Source organism: Mytilus galloprovincialis, chromosome 10, assembly GCF_965363235.1.
Source record: "Mytilus galloprovincialis chromosome 10, xbMytGall1.hap1.1, whole genome shotgun sequence".
NCBI lineage: Eukaryota > Metazoa > Mollusca > Bivalvia > Mytilida > Mytilidae > Mytilus > Mytilus galloprovincialis.
In genome coordinates, this window is record NC_134847.1 from 29100564 (window position 1) to 29124184 (window position 23621).

A 23621-nucleotide genomic window follows, 5' to 3' on the forward strand; every position below is an offset into this window, starting at 1 on the left:
TTCAGGAGATGATAAATTGCTTTAAAGAAAAGCAAAGTGGAGGCAGCAACCATTTGATTTTCGTGGGGGGGGGGGGGGTGGGGGCTATGGATTTTTGTTCTGGACAAACTTTATTTTTCCGCCTGCGGCGAAGAACAATCTATTTTTTTGGCGACAAGTCGAAAACAATTTTTTTTCTTTCAATGTTAACATTACATATAGTAGCAGCTGAGGGTGAAACAAACAATTTGTTTTTCTCAGGGTCAAAAATAAATTATTTTTTTCTCCAATAACTTGAAACAAACTTTTTATCCCAAAAAATCCATAGCCCCCCCTCCCAGAATATCAAATGGTTGGTGAAATTCACATATTTCAGACTTAGAGTGGGATGCCCATTTTCGTCACATCTTTCCATGTTTTCTACAGTTTATGGTCAGGTCTAAATGTTTTTGAAGTATACTGATATTTCTATATGAAGATAACTTCAAATGCAAAATATTCTTAAGCTTGAAAACGTGTTTGTTTGAAAAAAATTATCTGAAAAGTTAGATTAAAGGGTGCTTGAAATTTCCGGATATTTTGTCAATGGGGGACACATATTCGCCATTTTTACACATCTATTTAAAACAAAATAACCGCAGCTTTCAACAATTTTTATCAAATCAATTGCATTATAGATGAATAGCAGACTTTTCAAAGGTGTAAAGAATTCAAAATTAGGGCATTCAGTCAAATATTTACTTAGAAATACTTCTTTCAAATCATATTTTTTATTCAGGAAATTGTCCGAAAATAATTGTCCGTCTTTCGGTCATTTTCGGTAGGAGCCGCAATTTTGTTTCAGTTCAAAAAAAATATCATATTTGTTATAAAAATATAATTTACCAGTACATTTCTTCCATTTCAGCCATCCTTTGAAGTTTTTACACCTCAAAATTTTACACCTAAAACGGCGAAATTGTGTCCCCGGCGAAAAAGAGCACCCCACTCTATATGATAGATATTATAATATTTGGTTGAAACAGGGAAAGTTCTTTACTTTCAGTCGAAACTACAAGCCATTGAAGAAACAAATGCATGGCTGATGTGCTTTTTTCATTTCTTTTTATTCTATTTAGATTATAATATCTTTTTATCAAAATTCAAGTGTACGCCCGGGCGTTTTGACGCACTGTGTTTTGACGTAAACGTAGCTACGCGCAAGGAGTCATTCCCTGTTTTACCATCTTATGTATGACGTCATGGAAATAGGGGAAACACCGATTTTGACATACACAGAGGCGTCAGAGTTATAAATTAGAACAAAAAGGTGGACTAAAAGAAAAGATAGTTGTTTGATCATTCCATAAAGTTGGTAAGTCATCTCAGTTTTACTTTTCTGCTGCTGGTTTTTAGTGGCCATACAAAAAAAAATATGTCAGAACAACACGATCTAGCCTGTGGGTGCACAGGCTCCTGACATTTTCTGAAAAGGTGTTTATGCGACACACAGTCAACTCTGCTGTTATCTTCAAAAGGGGATGCAATTTCATAGCTACTATCCAGAATATCATTACAAAAAAAGAGAATAATGGGGGACAAAATGAAATATTAGAAGATCAAAGAAGAGGGTGCTAAAAAATAGAGAACTGATAATTATGGGGTGGGGGGGGGGGGGGGGGGGGTAGCTAGTTCTTTTCTAAGACGCCGTCACAGAAAAAAAATAAAATAGCCTTGCCAGACGTCATAATTATTTGGACTAGAGGGTAGCCAACACTTAGGGAGCTACCATTTGATTTTTATGGGGGGGCTAGGATGAACAATTTTGTCCTGCTTTTTTTTTTAGTTGTAATCTCTGTCCTGCCTTTTTATTTTTTACTCTATTCGATCCTGCCTTTTTTTTACTAGTTTATCCTGACTTTTTTTACCCAAATTGTCATCCTGCTTTTTTTTTTTGCCAAGATGCTCATCCTGCCTTTTTTTTTACTCAAAACTCCTGTCCTGCCTATTTTTTTCAAATTTCATCCTAGCCCCCCCCCATAAAAATCAAATGGTAGCTCCCTTATCCCATTCGTGTGAAGTATTTTTAAAAACAAAGGTATACAATCTTGTTTCTTCAGACTGTATTGGAAATCAATAATAAGCCTATAATAATTTCTTTGGATTATTTTTAAAAAATCATTGTATTATCTCACTTTATTTTCTCAAATACTGTAAAGTGATACAATATATCGTCAGATCATATGTTTTCGTGCGTCATATATGCATTCGTACTATCAGTATGCATGCTTTTTCAATGGAAATTGTGACGTCACAAATTTAATGCATTCTCAATAGTACGAAAACCCACGAGACGAGGATACATTATCATCGTCTTTCGTAACACGACTCGGTCCCCGGTCACCACATATATATGCCACTTTTTGTCAATTTATCGTTTTATTTTCATTTATCTATCAAACAACAGTCTTTAATTTTCTATGTTGTGTTTTGTGTACTATTGTTTGTCGTTTGGTCTTTTTCTTTTATAGCCATGGCGTTGTCAGTTTATTTTCGACTTATGAGTTTGAATGTCCCTCAGCTGGTATCTTTCGCCTCTCTTTTACAGGAATTTTAGATGTATAATATGTTTATTGAATTTTTAATCTCCAGCATTGTCATAACTAAATGATGCCTGATGATTTTAAATAAAGGTATGCGATTTGTTTAAAAAGTTTTAAATGATGAATGGTTGATTTTCGTCTCTGAGTGGTCTACTGTTTCACTTGCCTATCAAAATCGAGGTTGTAAGTTCGAATCACGCACGTGGCGGTTGACTCCAATACCAATTGACTATCATTGTCAGTTTTCCTACAAAATGTCGGTGGTAGTCTCCGGGCAATCCGCTCCTTACACCAATAAAAACTGACCGCCACGAAATAGCCACTATATTATGTCGTGTCATCGTGTTTTGAAACTTTTATGAACTCTTTGGGTGCCGATAGGTGTTTATTTCGCAACGTTACGTTACCTTACTGTGGCTTACATGTATATATATGTAGGACTCTAAAGTGCGATGGTCAACGCTAAAGTGCGATGTTTTTTTTAGTTTTTTTATGCGCGATCATATGAAACGCTTACGTGCGATGGTTTAACACGCTAAAGTATGATGGTTTAACAATGCTAAAGTGCGATGGTTTAACACGCTAAAGTGCGATGGTTTAACACGCTTAAGTGCGATGGTTTAACACGCTAAAGAGCGATGGTGTGACGGAAATAAGGATCAGGCAATAGTTTTTATTTTTTTGCTTTGTTCATAGACCATCGCACTTTACAGTACTATCGCACTTTAGAGTCCTACATACTAGTTCATGTATAAAGGTAGTCAATTAACATACGGCCTAGCCAAGATCAGATGTGCATTTCATATTGGGTCTATGTTATAGGCTTCTAAAGACAAGAAGATAAACTTTACATAAGTAATACATCTTTGAACTGAAGAACAGAATGTAGGGTTTCACAATGAATATCAAATATCATGTATAGGTGTTACCGTTTTGAAAAAAAACACTAAAATACATGCTGAAAATGGGCAAAATTTCACGTTATGTTGTTTCATTTAAAATTTCGCTGTTTTTATCAATTGATAGTTAATAAGTGAACTTAATTTGAACTATATATTGGTTCACTGTTATAGACAATTTATTCATCTTTCTTTTACTGGTTGTTGCAACAAAAAATCTTCAGTGGTTACAAAGTTATGATAAAAAGTTGAATACTATGCGTTCGTTATGAAATTTTGTACTTTTGTTTTTAGCTTGCTCAGTGTAGTGATAAAACAGAAAAATGAATCAAATTTATGCTATTATGTGTTTTGTTTTCCCTTCTAGTATATACATCATCAAAAACTACCTCATTTATCAAAATTGCAGTACCCTAGCTGGAGATATATGCCATCAAAGTTGGATATACAAATAAAGTGAAAAAATGTCTTGTCCGTAGACATGCATTCCCTAGTAAACTGGAAACATAATTACATTAATGTTGCATTGCTAAGTTCCTGTTCTTTTGTAGATATGAAAACACTACTAACATTTTTTTCTACCATCTATTAATAGAGGAAAAATTTCAAAAATATGTCAGAATGTCTTGTCCGTAGACACATGTCTTGTCCGTAGACATGTCTTTTTATCAATATTGCTTGGCTTTATGGGTCTAAATTAGGCCTATGTGTTGTTTAAACTTAGAAATATCTTATTTTTAATAAATAAATGGTAATTTAAGAGTTCTCAATTTTTGTAAAATTACTTTACAGGAGTGGATTTTAAAAGTGGCAGATTATCAGTCATAAAAAGCATACCTTATTTTACTTCAATATTGTTTATTCCAGTTGCTGCATACCTTAAATGATGAACTAAATCAATTGAAGAAAAAGTATTTCTCTCTCTCTAACTTTATCTTTTGATTTTTAGTATTAACAGCATATGAGGAAGTGTCTACGGACAAGACACTTGTACATAACAAGTATTAAATTCAATTATTTGTCTGCTATGGAACTTAAACCTTATTTATAGGTGATGAAAGTTATCTATTCAAATTAAAACTCAGTATTTTCAACATAAATATAGTCACATTTAATTCTAACAATTTTTTTTTTAACTGAAATTGTCTTGTCCGTAGACATTACCACAATATATTTGTATCCAATTTCCTTGAGTTCAGCCTAATTTGATAGGTAAAATGTATGTTATTTTTTCAAGAGAACACATTCAACTATGTCAAAATTGAGTTTTAATAATAGTTTGATTGTTTTAAACAGTCAGATGAATGGATTTCAGTAAAAAATATGTGTCTTCATTTTGGCTTAATCAATAAATTATTGAGATATGTAAAGAATTATGGGTACATTTTTATATTTTCCAAAATTTAAAAAAACACAGCTTATAATTTAATTGGTAACTTTTAATCTTAACTTTAACAATCATCTTTGAAAGCATTTAATTGAATATCAATAAAATGTCTTGTCCGTAGACATTTATCAAAATGTATTTGTTTTCATTTTCTTCGAAGTTGAGCATCATTTGATAGATAAACCTGATAAAACGTATGTTTTTTTTTTCTCAAGAGAACACTTTCAGCTATATCAAAATTAGGTTTTAATAATACATTTCATTAAATATGAATACAATGTCTTGTCCGTAGACAAAACATATAAATTGTATTGCTAAGTTTGATTGTTTATTGTAAGAATATGCATCAAGTTATTTTAATGTTCTATACACCAAAAGAAAGGGTTTTTTTTGGAAGTTTTGTTATTTATAGATAAGTTTAGATACAGTTTTATCAGATAAGATTAATAATCAAAGGAAGCTACTGTTGTTTGAAATAACTGTGAGTTAAACATGTTCTTGTCAATTTTTTTCAATTAAAATAGTTGATATTCAATAATTCTAAACATATTTTGTTTTCTTTGTCATTGACCAAAAAATCTGACACTGGTGACCATGTCTTGAAGGCAACCATTAAAGAAAATTATACAGTTTTTAAACACCATTTATTTAATAAAAATATTAAATATTTCTTCCAAAAACTGCATGTAATTATATAAATGCTTCCAGTGTTAGCCTAACGATGGCAATTTTTCATAATTTAAACCATTTTTGAACCAAAATATCAAGAGAGTTTTTCCCTGAGGTGATACTCATTTTTGACTTCATGTGAAACACAAAATGCACATCTGATTGTGGCTAGGCCGATAGTATTCAGTGGCGTAGCTTGCATGTATGCTCAGATGCTCAAGCATCCACATCATTTTGACCAATTATTTTTTTTTTTAATAATTATATAATGCAAGAGTTGTCAGCATATACACATTATGGTATCCGAATGTATATGAGAATATGAGAATAGCTTCCAATCATTTCCAATGCCGTATGCATGGTTTTTCCTTCATGTGAACAAGATGGATAAAAAAATCTGAAAAATCATATCCTGATATCGTTTTCTGTGGCACGAAAGACGACGACTCTATTTGTAATGAAGTGTTTTTATTCCAGGACTCACGAATACCCTTTTCAATCTAGGTACAAATATTAATGTTGTTTTCAATAAAAGATCAGAGATCCAATGTCCCCCGCATCGAAGATACATTTTATGTACAAGAGGGCAAAAACTAAACCAAGCACTTTTTCTTTTTTTTAATTTATATCTCGAGAGAAAAAGCTTCCAAACAAATACAATGAGATTTGCATTTATAATTTATATTTCCAAGGGGCATATATTGGTTAAAAATATTTGATCAGGATTTATATTCGCATGTGTGAAAGACACTGCTGCATGATGATATAAGTTTCACAAAAATCTGGCAAGAATTGTACAAATGACAGCGCTAACAAGACTGGACGGACGGACGCCAGGTATTTCCATATCCTCTCGCAGCAATGAGTTAAGACAAGTTATCAAAAACCCCATTGCGAGGCTCAAATTCCAGGAAAGGAAAGGGGGGGGGGGGGGTCACTTCGGTTCCTATATTCCGAAGTTCCATAGACAGAAGTGCCGCTGTAATGGGTTTGTTTTTGAGATGTCAAATATAAGATTTGGTGTGAAACTTTTACAGTAAATATTTATGAATTTTATGAAGGTAGACAAGTTCATAAATTCTGTTGGAAATATAATGTATACTGGTGGGTATTTTGAAACTAAACGAAAATCTAACCAGTGTCGGATTCTAGGGGAATACACTGACATGCATACAGGAAAAATTTAATTTTTTGCATTAAAAAGTCCCAAAAATTTATCGCCTGTTGTAAAACAATTCAAACGAGAAAATAACGGACTGATTTATATACACAAAAAACTAAAAACAAATAAGAAGATATAGTGTGATTGTCTACACAGCAAAAAAATAAACATATGTAGGACTCTAAAGTGAGATGGTACTCTAAAGTGCGATGGTACTCTGAAGTGCGATGGTACTCTTAAGTGCGATGGTCTACGCTAAAGTGCGATGGTGTCAGACGCTAAAGTGCGATTGTTTAACACGCTGGAGTACGATGGTTTAACAACACTACAGTGCGATGGTTTAACACGCTAAAGTGCGATGGTTTAACACGCTAAAGTGCGATGGTGTAACAGGAATGAGGATCAAGCAATGTTTTTTTTTTTTTGCTGTGTTTATATTAGTTTTTGTCTATTGTATTGTTTATAAATCATGCCGTTGTCTTTTTCTTTTGAATTGTTTTACACTAATTATTTCGTGGTCCAATATAGCTTGTTATGCGACGGAAGCCAACTTTTAAAGTTCCACGTTGGAGGTCAAAATGCTATTAGGTGCATACATAAACGACATCTGGCCTCACGGTCATAAAACTTTCGAGCATGATTTTTGTACTCAGACTCGATAATCAACTAATCAAATTGCTGGATTTCATGTTTCGAGCATGATTTTTGTACTCAGACTCGATAATCAACCAATCAAATTGCTGGATTTCATGTTTCGAGCATGATTTTTGTACTCAGACTCGATAATCAACCAATCAAATTGCTGGATTTCATGTTTCGAGCATGATTTTTGTACTCAGAGCACTGAGCAAAGTTTTATGTCTTCAAGGCCTGGTTTTTGGTGGATAGTTGTATCGTAGACTTCTTATTTGTTTTTAGCTTATTGTTTTGTTTATAAATCAGTCCGTTATTTTTCTCGTTTGAATTGTTTCACATTGGTTGTTTTGATATCCTTTGGTTGTTGTAGAATACTTACCATTTGCGGTGTTAGCCATACGGTTACCTATAGTTAATTACATTAATAACATTTAGGCTTGGATAGAGACTTGTCTCATTGGATATCATATTATGATACAACACCTCTGGTCGTTAGGTTACTGTCTTGTTTACGAGTATCCACCTCTTTCACAGACATGAAGAACCATATTATAAACAATTGTTTTATAAGATAATCCAATTAGAAAGTTAAAAAGTAACTTTTATTTCACGCAAGTAAATGACATCGGATTAAAAACATAGGAGTTTCTAAATTAGATTTGGACGAATTAAATTCTTTGACACTTGGTATATTTTGCCGTTTTCGCTCTCCTTTACGGTACACACCTTCCCCTTACTATCTTCAGTTTCTATGTTTATGTGAAGTATTTTTTTCCAGTATCCTGACAGAAACACGTATGTCTCCGCCGACACTGCGGAATCGCAGGTTTCCATTTCTGTTACTGTGGATGATTTTTTTTTGAAAATAACTCCTCCGCTTTCAAAGTCTTCTAGCACCGACCAAAAATGTTCCGGATTGAGATCATTTGTTTCACTATTCTTGTCTAGTTAAAAACCTTCATCTGCACAAACGTTCTCGTTTACCGGCATGTCCATTTTTGTTTGTACAAACGGCTTGTAGCGTAATAATGCTATTTAATGTTTTCTGTGCCACGGGCCGATTTGTAAATACTAGTACTACGTTGACTGCCACGGGCCGATTTTCGGGCTATATTTTTTTTCCTGACGTCGAACAATAGGCTTCAGTCAGTGACGTTGCCTCTTTTGTGTACTATGGGAGTGGCTACAACACAGACGTAACAAAACGTAACGTTGTACATGCAAAGTGCCTTCAAATTTTCATTTTAGTCGCGTAGGCAATACTTTTATGGAGTATGCAATTTTTAATTTGTTTCATTTTGTTGACTTTCTGATGATTTTTCTGTTTTGTTTGATATAAAAAAAGATCATATTAAAAACATGAAGAAGTTTCACTAATTAATGGTAACAGTCGTTTTTACTGAAACCAATTTTAATGCACTGTTTATGCACGTTTTATCACATAATGAATCTTCAGTAGTGCTCCGTCCATACTTTCGCGAACAAACGCAATTTCGCGAAAAAAAACCGCTCTTTTGCTTATCGCAGCATCGGACTTTAGTGTGTTCCATTGAATAGCATAGACCATCGCACTTTAGCGTATCTAACCATCGCACTTTAGCGTAGGCCATCACACTTTAGCGTGACCATCGCGTTTTAGCATCCCTATCGCACTTTAGAGTCCTACCTATATGAATGAAGTTACTAGTAACTATATATACGTAACGTAACGTCAACACATTACATTCATGCAAATGCACGTTACCTACAAATGTACGTCAATCGATCGCGCGATTAATTGGACATCTCACACATTCGGTACCCCAAAAGGTGACCGGAAAATAGAAATATGGTTAATTGGGTCTTCTTCCAACCAACAGTAAAACCTTTGCCAATTGGGGGTTCGTTTGGCTGTGCGGGCTGTAAAAATCCTTGGTCAGAATATGAGCGTTACATCCGATACCTCGTGTTGAGAGAGTTAGGTTCTCATATTTTGTAAGCAGTAAGCCAACTGCATTTGGTGTATGGTATCTATACTATTAAACGAGAAGACCTCATTTTGTGTGTCGCTTCTCTTCTTTCCACAATAAATTAATCATCATGCTTCTATGTCTATGTGTGTCGCTTCTCTTCTTTCCACAATAAATTAATCATCATGCTTCTATGTCCTATAGGTACATGGCATAGTCGCATTAGTCATCCATTCATATGATTATTCAGATTGAGTTATTTTGGGAGAAAAACGAGAAAAAAGGCGTCCGGATATTATTTCCGTCATTGGACGAAATTTTAAGTCAGATTAGACTTCCGGTTTTCGTTTTTCTTTATACTTTGAGCATATATGTTATGATGGTATGATACTAAACCCCTAACGGGAAGGATTGTGCCTGATGTACATATGATGAAATCATAATCTTTCAGTCAGTTTAATTGAAGTCTGGAGCTGGCATGTCAGTTAACTGCTAGTAGTCTGTTGTTATTTATGTATTATTGTCATTTTGTTTATTTTCTTTGGTTACATCTTCTGACATCAGACTCGGACTTCTCTTGAACTGAATTTTTAATGTATGTATTGTTATTCGTTTACTTTTCTACATTGGCTAGAGGTATAGGGGGAGGGTTGAGATCTCACAAACATGTTTAACCCCGCCGCATTTTTGCGCCTGTCCCAAGTCAGGAGCCTCTGGCCTTTGTTAGTCTTGTATTATTTTAATTTTAGTTTCTTGTGTACAATTTGGAAATTAGTATGGCGTTCATTATCACTGAACTAATATATATTTGTTTAGGGGCCACTGAAGGACGCCTCCGGGTGCGGGAATTTCTCGCTACATTGAAGACCTGTTGGTGACCTTCTGCTGTTGTTTTTTTCTATGGTCGGGTTGTTGTCTCTTTGACACATTCCCCATTTCCATTCTCAATTTTATATACTACTAATAAAGTGTATTTTCTATCTGGTACCATTTTCAAGTTAACTATCCACGGTGGTCACATAGTTTATTAATTGCGAAAGTCTGTATAATATATCAGTGACCGCCGGCCCGTGGATCGATTAGTAAAGTAAAAACAAATACACTTTATTTATAGTAATGAATGTACATAATATATACAGATAAGCGCTAAAATTATCCAGGTGTTATTAAAATTAATAGAAAACAAAGGGGATTTTTTTTGGGGCGGGGGGAAGGAGGAGCCGGGCTAGAAAAACAACTGTCCTGTCCCAAAGTACCTATGACTTTTGATCCCTTTTCTGAAATTCTCCAGTCATTAAATCTTTTAACTATTTTTCCACACTAGGTGCACTTTCAGAGTTGTCAAAAATCCCCTTCGGCAATACCTTTTTCACACCATAGCTAGGTACAAACGGGAGTGCTGTATAATGTATCAATGAGAGATAATGATTGATTTATTGTTGGTTGCTTAACGTCCAGTGGCCAATATTTCATTCATTTTCAGTACGAGAATAAATTAACAATAAGTACAATAAGTAAGTCCTGCAATAGAGGCCACACAGGAAGCAGTTCTGGGAAATTTAGATTGCCACTGGAAACTGAGGGAATATTAGATATGAACAGACATTTTGCCTTGCAATAGGATTTCTACGGATCTCTACGGACCTCGCAAAGAGTTGTTTCAGGGGTACATAATGTGCAGTGATCGTGGCATTCGAGGCATCGGATTTAACGTCCCCATAACGACCGGATGTGGCTGCGTACTTATACATCCCGCACAGCCAAACAGACACCCCACTTCGGCAATAGTTTTATTGTCGGTTAAAAGAAGAAGACCTGAAGTGACCATATTTCTATTCCCCAGTCACCTGTGGGGTAGGAGAGAGTATGTGCCCAGTTTTAAACAAACAATGGTATTTTTTTTTAAATTTACTGTGTTTTTATTGTCATCCAAATATTGTAACTATATAAATGTAATGTATTATAAGAACAATTAATAACTACTTAGTTATTTCCTGCACTCTATCTGTACTCTGATTACTAAAAATAAACCCTTCGTCTAATCAAAACTAAGCGATATCCTCTGTTACAGAAAGACAATGATTCACCTAAACATATTTGTCTAACAAGAAAAGATTGTATGAACACAACTTTCTATACTTAAACTACTTTTCTCATAGAAATATCATTCAATATTACTGTTTAAAATAGTTCTAACCGTTATTTTGATTTAGTTTATTCAGAAACTTTGCAAAAACGGTAATTTTTTTAAAAAAACTGATATTTCGGATCGTGAAAGATCGGGTACAGCATTTTGATGATCGTGAAAAGGATCGTGAAATATCTGTTGCTGCTTACGTTATTCCAAAAAAATTCACGAAAACGATCAAATCTTTCTGTAAACAAGTGATAATTTATATTTGTAATCGGTATATCAAAAGATTGGATTTACATGACTTTAATCCGGTTCAATGCCATGATGATACTACACAGACTATTTTTCTTATAGCAATACAAGTCTGTCTGTCTGTTCTGCATAAGTTTTGTGTCGTTTGAAAAGTTAAGAATGTCTCATCTAATTTCCATTAATGTTTATGCATAGTCATATCTATAAAACGAAGATCCCTGTTGATTTTTGTAAAAATTGAGGGAAAAAAAACATTAAAAACAGCAGAAAAGCAACTGTTTCCTAAAAAAGTGGTGGTTTAAATCTGGTTTTCTTGAAAGCTAATACGCCCACTTATATGACAGTTGTTTAATGTTCCGGAATATTGCCAAATTGGGAAGCAACACAAATTATTGGTTAACGTGGCCATATCTGGGATCCAGCAGCATTCATCACAGACATACAACGCAACTTAATTTAACGTTCAAACACACTTACAATTAAATCAAACAGAGGCGCCAATAAAAAAGATTTTGAAAATACAGCCAGTACAGTAAAACGTAATTACGGAGCCCCTTAAGAGTCTTACTCATGTAAATATAATTATGTTCGTTTGCCGGAGATTTAATCTGACACGCTCCAGTTTGAAAACTCGTGCGCATGACTTTAAAATTTGTGCGCATGACTTTGCAAACTAGCGCGCATGACTTTCAAACTCGTGCTCAAGACTTTCAAAAATGGTGTTCACGACCTTCAAGAACTGGTACGCATGACTTTCAAACTGGTGCGCCTGACTTTCAAACTGTTACATTCGACTTTCAAACTGTTGCACACGACTTTCAAACTTGTGGGCATGACTTGCAAATTTGTGCGCATGACTTTCAAACTTGTGCGCATGACTTTCAAACTGGTGGGCGTGACTTTCAAAATGGCGCGCACGACTTTCAAATTGGTGCACTCGACTTTCAAACTTGTGCGCACCAGTTTAAAATTCGAGCACGCCATATTTTGAAAGTTATGCGCTCCAGTTTTCAAATGTTGTGTGTACGATTTTCCAAACTAGTGCGCGCCAGACTAAATCTCCGGCAAACGAAAATATTTCTATTTACTTGGCACTTAAGGGGCCCCGTTTCTATTTACTTGGCACGCAAGGGGCTCCTCACATAATGACATATACTAGTACACTTTCCCGATAAAAGACATAAAAATCAAAATATAAGTACAAGGGTTTACAAAATGAAACTACGCTATAAAATACCTAATGTGTCCTTACCGCATCTCTGGACCAACCCACAAAAATAACGCAAAAAGTAAAAAATCTGAAAGCTCGATGCACACATACCGAACCACGTCAAGAGGCAAATGTCTAAAAATGAGAAAGAGGAAGCTGTATATATATGTGGTGTCTGTAATCTCTAGTTTATGACTATTAATTGGACCAAATAAGAAAATTTGGTTTGTTAATGGAAAGAACATTTTCAATACACCTGTGTGTAAAATTGTATGATTTTGCTTATTTGATCTAATATAAAAATAAGAAGATATGGTATGATTGCCAATGAGAAAACTCTTACAAAAGAGACCAAATGAGACAGAATGTAACAACTATAAATCATCGTACGGCCTTCAACAATGAGTACAACCCATACACCTATAAAAGGCCACGAAATGACAAATGTAAAAAAATTCAAACGTGAAATGAGAAAACTAACGGCACTGACTTATGTACAAAATAATGAATGAAAAACAAATATGATATACACTACAGCAACAAACGACAACCACTGAATTACAGGCTCCTGAAACTGGTGCGCCTGACTTTCAAACTGTTACACTCGACTTTCAAACTGTTGCACACGACTTTCAAATTTGTGGGCATGACTTGCAAATTTGTGCGCATGACTTTCAAACTTGTGCGCATGACTTTCAAACTGGTGGGCGTGACTTTCAAAATGGCGCGCACGACTTTCAAATTGGTGCACTCGACTTTCAAACTTGTGCGCACCAGTTTAAAATTCGAGCACGCCAGATTTTGAAAGTTATGCGCTCCAGTTTTCAAATGTTGTGTGTACGATTTTCCAAACTAGTGCTCGCCAGACTAAATCTCCGGCAAACGAAAATATTTCTATTTACTTGGCACTTAAGGGGCCCCGTTTCTATTTACTTGGCACGCAAGGGGCTCCTCACATAATGACATATACTAGTACACTTTCCCGATAAAAGACATAAAAATCAAAATATAAGTACAAGAGTTTAAAAAATGAAACTACGCTATAAAATACCTCATGTGTCCTTACCGCATCTCTGGACCAACCCACAAAAATAACGCAAAAAGTAAAAAATCTGAAAGCTCGATGCACACATACCGAACCACGTCAAGAGGCAAATGTCTAAAAATGAGAAAGAGGAAGCTGTATATGTATGTGGTGTCTGTAATCTCTAGTTTATGACTATTAATTGGACCAAATACATGTAAGAAAATTTGGTTTGTTAATGGAAAGAACATTTTCAATACACCTGTGTGTAAAATTGTATGATTTTGCTTATTTGATCTAATATAAAAATAAGAAGATATGGTATGATTGCCAATGAGAAAACTCTTACAAAAGAGACCAAATGAGACAGAATGTAACAACTATAGATCACCGTACGGCCTTCAACAATGAGTACAACCCATACAGCTATAAAAGGCCACGAAATGACAAATGTAAAACAATTCAAACGTGAAACGAGAAAACTAACGGCACTGACTTATGTACAAAATAATGAATGAAAAACAAATATGATATACACTACAGCAACAAACGACAACCACTGAATTACAGGCTCCTGAAACTGGTGCGCCTGACTTTCAAACTGTTACACTCGACTTTCAAACTGTTGCACACGACTTTCAAACTTGTGGGCATGACTTGCAAATTTGTGCGCATGACTTTCAAACTTGTGCGCATGACTTTCAAACTGGTGGGCGTGACTTTCAAAATGGCGCGCACGACTTTCAAATTGGTGCACTCGACTTTCAAACTTGTGCGCACCAGTTTAAAATTCGAGCACGCCATATTTTGAAAGTTATGCGCTCCAGTTTTCAAATGTTGTGTGTACGATTTTCCAAACTAGTGCGCGCCAGACTAAATCTCCGGCAAACGAAAATATTTCTATTTACTTGGCACTTAAGGGGCCCCCTTTCTATTTACTTGGCACGCAAGGGGCTCCTCACATAATGACATATACTAGTACACTTTCCCGATAAAAGACATAAAAATCAAAATATAAGTACAAGGGTTTACAAAATGAAACTACGCTATAAAATACCTCATGTGTCCTTACCGCATCTCTGGACCAACCCACAAAAATAACGCAAAAAGTAAAAAATCTGAAAGCTCGATGCACACATACCGAACCACGTCAAGAGGCAAATGTCTAAAATTGAGAAAGAGGAAGCTGTATATATATGTGGTGTCTGTAATCTCTAGTTTATGACTATTAATTGGACAAAATAAGAAAATTTGGTTTGTTAATGGAAAGAACATTTTCAATACACCTGTGTGTAAAATTGTATGATTTTGCTTATTTGATCTAATATAAAAATAAGAAGATATGGTATACACTACAGCAACAAACGACAACCACTGAATTACAGGCTCCTGAAACTGGTGCGCCTGACTTTCAAACTGTTACACTCGACTTTCAAACTGTTGCACACGACTTTCAAACTTGTGGGCATGACTTGCAAATTTGTGCGCATGACTTTCAAACTTGTGCGCATGACTTTCAAACTGGTGGGCGTGACTTTCAAAATGGCGCGCACGACTTTCAAATTGGTGCACTCGACTTTCAAACTTGTGCGCACCAGTTTAAAATTCGAGCACGCCATATTTTGAAAGTTATGCGCTCCAGTTTTCAAATGTTGTGTGTACGATTTTCCAAACTAGTGCGCACCAGACTAAATCTCCGGCAAACGAAAATATTTCTATTTACTTGGCACTTAAGGGGCCCCCTTTCTATTTACTTGGCACGCAAGGGGCTCCTCACATAATGACATATACTAGTACACTTTCCCGATAAAAGACATAAAAATCAAAATATAAGTACAAGGGTTTACAAAATGAAACTACGCTATAAAATACCTCATGTGTCCTTACCGCATCTCTGGACCAACCCACAAAAATAACGCAAAAAGTAAAAAATCTGAAAGCTCGATGCACACATACCGAACCACGTCAAGAGTCAAATGTCTAAAAATGAGAAAGAGGAAGCTGTATATATATGTGGTGTCTGTAATCTCTAGTTTATGACTATTAATTGGACCAAATAAGAAAATTTGGTTTGTTAATGGAAAGAACATTTTCAATACACCTGTGTGTAAAATTGTATGATTTTGCTTATTTGATCTAATATAAAAATAAGAAGATATGGTATGATTGCCAATGAGAAAACTCTTACAAAAGAGACCAAATGAGACAGAATGTAACAACTATAGATCACCGTACGGCCTTCAACAATGAGTACAACCCATACAGCTATAAAAGGCCACGAAATGACAAATGTAAAACAATTCAAACGTGAAATGAGAAAACTAACGGCACTGACTTATGTACAAAATAATGAATGAAAAACAAATATGATATACACTACAGCAACAAACGACAACCACTGAATTACAGGCTTCTGAAACTGGTGCGCCTGACTTTCAAACTGTTACACTCGACTTTCAAACTGTTGCACACGACTTTCAAACTTGTGGGCATGACTTGCAAATTTGTGCGCATGACTTTCAAACTTGTGCGCATGACTTTCAAACTGGTGGGCGTGACTTTCAAAATGGCGCGCACTACTTTCAAATTGGTGCACTCGACTTTCAAACTTGTGCGCACCAGTTTAAAATTCGAGCACGCCAGTTTTTGAAAGTTATGCGCTCCAGTTTTCAAATGTTGTGTGTACGATTTTCCAAACTAGTGCTCGCCAGACTAAATCTCCGGCAAACGAAAATATTTCTATTTACTTGGCACTTAAGGGGCCCCGTTTCTATTTACTTGGCACGCAAGGGGCGCCTCACATAATGACATATACTAGTACACTTTCCCGATAAAAGACATAAAAATCAAAATATAAGTACAAGGGTTTACAAAATGAAACTACGCTATAAAATACCTCATGTGTCCTTACCGCATCTCTGGACCAACCCACAAAAATAACGCAAAAAGTAAAAAATCTGAAAGCTCGATGCACACATACCGAACCACGTCAAGAGGCAAATGTCTAAAAATGAGAAAGAGGAAGCTGTATATATATGTGGTGTCTGTAATCTCTAGTTTATGACTATTAATTGGACCAAATAAGAAAATTTGGTTTGTTAATGGAAAGAACATTTTCAATACACCTGTGTGTAAAATTGTATGATTTTGCTTATTTGATCTAATATAAAAATAAGAAGATATGGTATGATTGCCAATGAGAAAACTCTTACAAAAGAGACCAAATGAGACAGAATGTAACAACTATAGATCACCGTACGGCCTTCAACAATGAGTACAACCCATACAGCTATAAAAGGCCACGAAATGACAAATGTAAAACAATTCAAACGTGAAACGAGAAAACTAACGGCACTGACTTATGTACAAAATCATGAATGAAAAACAAATATGATATACACTACAGCAACAAACGACAACCACTGAATTACAGGCTCCCGAATTGGGGCAGACACATACATACTGTAACGGGGTTTAACATTACAGCGGGCGCCCAATCCTCCCCAAACTTGGGACAGTTGTGTAACAGTACAACAAATGAACAAAATATAAAAATTCAGTCGAAAAGGGCCTAACTCATCAAAAACAAGTAACAAAAACACAGAGTGGACGAGGCAGGGTACTTATACATCTTAACCCCTTACGAAAATAAAAACGCACACATTCTTAGAAAGTAATTACACACTTCAACCAATTACAAGTATATCAATTGGTAAAACAAATGCTGTGGTCTGATCATTAAGACTGGTCACGCTTTGTCTTTCATGATCAAAATAATGCGTTGAATGATCTTTCACGATCAATTTGATTAAAAATTCAACGAAAATATACTTTTTCAAAAATAATATGATTTTTTTTTTCATGTAATAATATACAATATATTTTACTGGACTATCTGACACATAAAGATTAAATTTTAAATACATAATGATATATTGAAATGTGACCATTATGGATACAAAAAATGATTTTTCCTTTATGATTCTCATAGGGTTGTGTGTCGCCTTTTGTGTTTTCTTAAAAAGTACTGCATTTTTCATTAAATAAGTGCACAGTTTTATTTAGGAAGTTGAATCATTTTGACAGGCATCATTTTGTTTTCTAATTTGAAACTACAGCAGATTTTTTCACAGATTTTGAAGTAGAATTACACTGATTGAATTGCATTCACGATCCTATATCAGATCTTTCACGATCCGATCGCAATGCTTGACCATCGTTAGATATTCTTTCACGATCATTCTCTCGATAAACCGAATGACACCCGACGTGTATCTGAAGAGATAAATATATATATATATCAAAAACAACATTTTTTTTGGATGTCGATGGTGGTCACTGGTGTTTTGCTTAAAGGGTTGTGAAAAAGAAAACTGATATGGGAAAATAGGAAAATGCCAAGAAGACAGTTTTACCGTTTACTTTTCTTTGGTTGGTTGACTTGACAGGGTATATAAGCATATAACCCATGTAAACAAAAAAACGAATATCAGAATGGATCAGATAAACGTTGAAACTTAGGGAACTCCAGTATAATATTATAAATGTTTATCGCGTTTCAGAGGAGAAATATATAACACTTATATGGAATATTATCCCGTACTCCTATCGAAGAACCATTTATATATATCGTCCCTTCGAGAGATTCGGTCTCAGACGTATCAGTACTAGTCTTAACACCCCTGAACTTTACCCAGTGCTCTAGATATCTCGGCCGTATAGTGTACACATTTGTTTCTTTCGTTCAAAGGGATTCGAAATTTTAGATATCACCATCTTCCTCGTCTGATATCCAGACTACGATATAACAGCTTACTCAATATATATATTAAAATGTTGTTTTTATTTTATTTTCCAGGTAGATGACACGACAATGGGAAGATTAATAGCTACCATTCTGACACTGTGCATACTTCACGTATTGACAGTCGGTAAGTTTGCAATATAAGTTCTATAAACACTCACGCCAGTCCCAGACTTGCTACGGGTTTGAAGTACACAATGTTTTGTCCTAAAGGATCCGAGCACATGCGATATCATTTAGATTAAAACGGGTTCCTGTCCAATATATGGTTGTGCCTTGTGGCGAAAAAAACATAGGTTTCTAGTAAGATTTCGAAAAAAAAATCGAGTTTGAGTTAAAATTTAAAATAGCTTTTATATATATGGCTTCCGGTCTAATATTAATTTTTGAATTATCATTCGAGGTCAGGTGTTCTTACCACAACACATTTTACGATAAAAATTGATCGTAACTTATGCTGAAATGTACGGTAGCGTATTAGCGACACACATTTTTTTTATATTTCTTCCTATGTTTGCGTTATAACGCAAACCTGATGGGAGTATTTTTTCTCTTATTTTTTTTGTTTGTGAAATTGATTAAAGCCAAAAAAAAAACTTGTTTTCAATATTTTGTTTTTTAAGAATCCAAATTAAAAATACTGAATGCAATGCAGTGCCATACTCATAGTTTTTTGCAAATCTACAAAGCAAGCGTAATGTGGTTTTTAGAACTTGTTTCGTTAAATTTGTGTTCTCAAAACAAACAGATAATAATTATGCTCATGTTAGATGATTCTCTGCTTTGTATGGATCTGATGAGTTTAGCCCTTTTTAACTAATTTTAATAGTTTGAACTTATGTTGTGCTGTAACCCCACTTTCCCAGGTTTAAAAGGGGGAAGGGGGAGCGTTCACAAACATGTTTAACCCCGCCACATTCATTATGTGCCTGTCCCAAGTCAGGAGCCTCTGGTTCAGTGGTTGTCGTTAATTCATGTCTGTCATATTTGTTTTTCGTAAATTGTTTTTTTTTTATTAGGCCATTACTTTTCTCAATTGTATTGTTACCTATTTTTCATGTCGTGGCCTTTTATGACTGACTATACGGTTTGGGTTTTTGTTATTGTTGAAGGCCTAACGGTTGCCTATAATTGCTTACATCCACTTCATTTTAACTTTGGTGGATAGTTGTCTCATTGGCAATCATACCAGTACCACATCTCTTTTTTTATATATCAAATGCTCTTGCTTGATGTTATATAGCGCATCTCTGCTATCTGAATACTACTAAAGTCTTTTGTTTTTTAAAAACAAACAAAATGATTCTGCTAAGATAAAACACCAAATCCTATGTTATAAGAAGGATTCGTTTGCTATAAGCACACCCTTTAAATATAGGTGAGATATCCTTTTATTAATCTTTTGGATTAAAAAACAGATAATAAAGTCGAAATTAAATAAAACAAGACCGTACAAGGTAGTGACTAGTGTAAAATCTAATACATATGAGCGTCTGATTCTTAATTTTGTCTTGACCTGTTGCCTAGTTGTTATTCGTCACTCTTAGACCAACAGAAAGTTCATCACCAGTAATGTACAATCTAATATTTCTGAATGTTATTAATCAATCAAATTGAAAAAAAAAATACTGTACCTAGATTTGTGACAGCTTAACGCCCAACGACAAGTATTACATGGACGAATATATATATGTCAATTAGACATGAATGATACTTTGTTCAAGACCGACACGTGTGGATGATGATGGATTAATGCAGCTTACGTCCATCGGTAAATTAAATGCATATTCAGGACGAGAACATGTTAAAAATATGTATGAATGTTAACTTTGTTTGTACAAGACCGACACGCTAAGCCGGAATTTTAATTTGCTTGTTCACAGAGTAACAGTTCGCAGGAAGACATGTCACCCTAGTCGGACACATTTTCAGGCTCCCAGCCGACCAGTCTTATTCCTTAATTCCCGAAGCTTAGCGGAGAAACAGCAAATACTAGTACCAATTTTAAGGTCTTTTGTTTGACCCAGCCGGGGTTCGAACACACAAACCACAGCACTCATGCCGGACATGCTACCACGAGGCCATCGAGGCGGTCATATTTCTAAACTACTAGCTCACAAGATAAGAGTCCGCAGGAAGACATTTACCCAGACACATAAACATGAATTCTAGCAAACAAGTCTTTGCTCTTTCTTCTGAATGACGCATGAAACGCAGAGAAGCAGCAAATACCATTTTCTAAATCTGTAATGTTTTTTCCAGCTTTGGATTGAGCTCAGGCCCTCCCGCATTCAAAGCTAGCATACATTTCAAGACTAACGAGGCGGTTCGTTATTTATACGAAACAATAGCTGTAGCCTCCATTTAAAAATATAATATGTCTTTGATTAATTATGAGTCAAGTATCCACCAGAAACCAAATGTTGCGGAGGCAAGTAATTGTAGGTCGCCGTATGGCCTTCAAAATTGAGGAATTTATATATGTTCAAGTCTAAAGATGTGACAACTTTATGACAGATATTCTCCATCGGATAGCACGTTGTTATACAGCGCTAACACTATATTAATGTGTATTTATATTTACCGTATAGTAAGCTATAAAAGGCTCCAACTTGGCATTTCAATAACAGTAATAACAAAAGAAATTGAATATAAACGTACTTGATCCAATGAAATTTCGGATTCAATTTCAAAACTTTGCCTTGAACCTTAGGCGTCCTGTAAATACATGTTGCAGTGATGGTCATCTTGAACTTCTGTCTTTAAAAATAGATCAAATTTTAAATATGGAGACATCTATCTATGGACCTTTTTTAAATATTGTAAATTTTTCAATTTTATAATTCGAAGTGAACCCAAAGTAGTACCAAAAGGCCGATTCTGCCACAACTCCAAATAATAAAAATGTCTAACATTTTTTAACATGTTGTGTTAACTTTGAATAGGAGTAAGAGATAAATTTTTTAACATGTTGTGTAAAAATTTGAATAGGAGTAAAAGATAAATTTTTAAACATGTTGGGTAAAAATTTGAATAGGAGTAAGAGTTGAATTTTAGAGTAGTACTACAAAATTGAAAAAAAAATAACAATAAAGACTACTATAGAATTATATTATAATGGCTTCTCTTGATAATGACTTTATTAGTATTAGTGCTTTGGAAGAGAAGGTACAAGAACAAAATGAAGAAACATTGAAATGGAAGAACATTCCCACTGGTGTATGGTGTAAAGTTATTGAAGTAACAGAAGTAGATGGTACATTTGGTTAGAGTCGCATATTGACTGTAAAAACAAGGGAAGGAGACAATACAAGGGTATGGGCATGTAGTGGGTTAAACAAAGAGAAGGACATTTTTGGAAGGGGCCTACGTAAGAAGTACTGGTTCTTAAATAAGAACAAAATCTAAAGTTTCTTATGAAAAATACTCTTGTTTTGAACAAGAGTATTTTTCATACGATCTGGTTAGAATGTAAATGTGACCTAGCAAACAGGTCCCACCCCTAAATGAAACCAATTCATTTTTGTCGAGCCTTTGACTTTTGTCGAAAAAGCGAGACATAGCGATCCAACATTCCGTCGTCGTCGGCGGCGTCCACAAATATTCACTCTGTGGTTAAAGTTTTTGATATTTTAATAACTTTCTTAAACTATCCTTGGTTTCTACCAAACTTGGACAGAAGCTTGTTTATGATCATAAGATAGTATCCAGAAATAAATTTTGTAAAAAAAAATATCCTGTTTATCCCTCTTTTACTAATAAATGGACTTAGTTTTTCTGCCAGTTAACATTACATTCACTGTGTGGTTAAAGTTTTTAAAATTTTAATAACTTTCTTAAACTATCCTGGATTTCAACCAAACTAGGACAGAAGCTTGTTTATGATCATAAGATAGTGTCCAGAAATAAATTTTGTAAAAAAAAAATCCTGTATGTCCCTCTTTTACTTATAAATGGACTTAGTTTTTCTGCCAGTTAACATAACATTCACTCTGTGGTTAAAGTTTTTAAAATTTTAATAACTTTCTTAAACTATCCTGGATTTCTAACAAACTGGGACAGAGGCTTGTTTATGATCAAAAGCTTAGGTATCTAGAAGGAAATTTTGTAAAAATATATTTCCTGATTTTCCGTATGTTACTTAATTATGTACGTAGTTTTCTTCCAGTTAACATTACAAACAATCTGCAGTTAAATTAAAAGTTCCTAAAACATTTATTAGCTTTATAAAGAAGGCGAGACACTGGGTTTCGCGGAACACTTACACATGTTTAATGTAGCAAACACTAGATTAAAATATATTGGTGTGTGTTACGTGTTTTTCTTAGGGAGTCGTTAGTGTTCTTTTTCAGTGTAGTAAGAGTCTAAGCATGTGACAATACCTGTAAACTCTAGGTCACTTATGTCATGATCTTCTAAAGCTTTACTAACTGCATCTTCAATCTTAGATTTAGAAATTCTAATAAGTTGTTCGGTATCTTTTGTTTTTAAATTTGTAATGAATACGTTTGGATAATACCGTTAAGCCAATCATTCCTAACGAATTAATGACCGCTAGTGAGCTTAAAGGAATGCAAGCAATGGCGCCGATTCCTGTTGCAGCAGTGCTGAGTGCACAGGTTGTACAAATAACGTTTAGAACAGAACAGGTTCCCAATGCGATGGAAAGCACATGGTCTAGTCTGTTGTATGGTTTTAAAATGTTGGTGTATTTAAGCATCTCTACCTCTAAAACTAAAAGGTGTTTAACGGATATAATGTTGTCTTCCCGATACGTGTGCTTGTGAGAGACTACGTCATTCATTTATTTATAACAACCAACCTAGAAGAGGAACTTGACTTAAAGGGCTATTTGGACCTAAAAGCAAACCACTATCCTGTTTATCATTTGCATTGGTAAAATTTACCACCATGTTTTAAATTCAACCCATCAC

At 34.8% G+C, this 23621-nt stretch overlaps 1 long non-coding RNA gene across 1 annotated transcript in view; it reads left to right on the top strand.

Annotated features, from left to right (window-relative positions):
• The first annotated feature begins 1221 nt into the window (after window positions 1-1221).
• The window catches only part of LOC143049081 (uncharacterized), a 46273-nt gene continuing 23873 nt past the window's right edge, over window positions 1222-23621 (top strand). The window contains exons 1-2 of the long non-coding RNA XR_012970046.1: window positions 1222-1333; window positions 18742-18814. This is a non-coding gene — a long non-coding RNA (uncharacterized LOC143049081). The remainder of the gene's footprint in view (window positions 1334-18741; window positions 18815-23621) is intronic.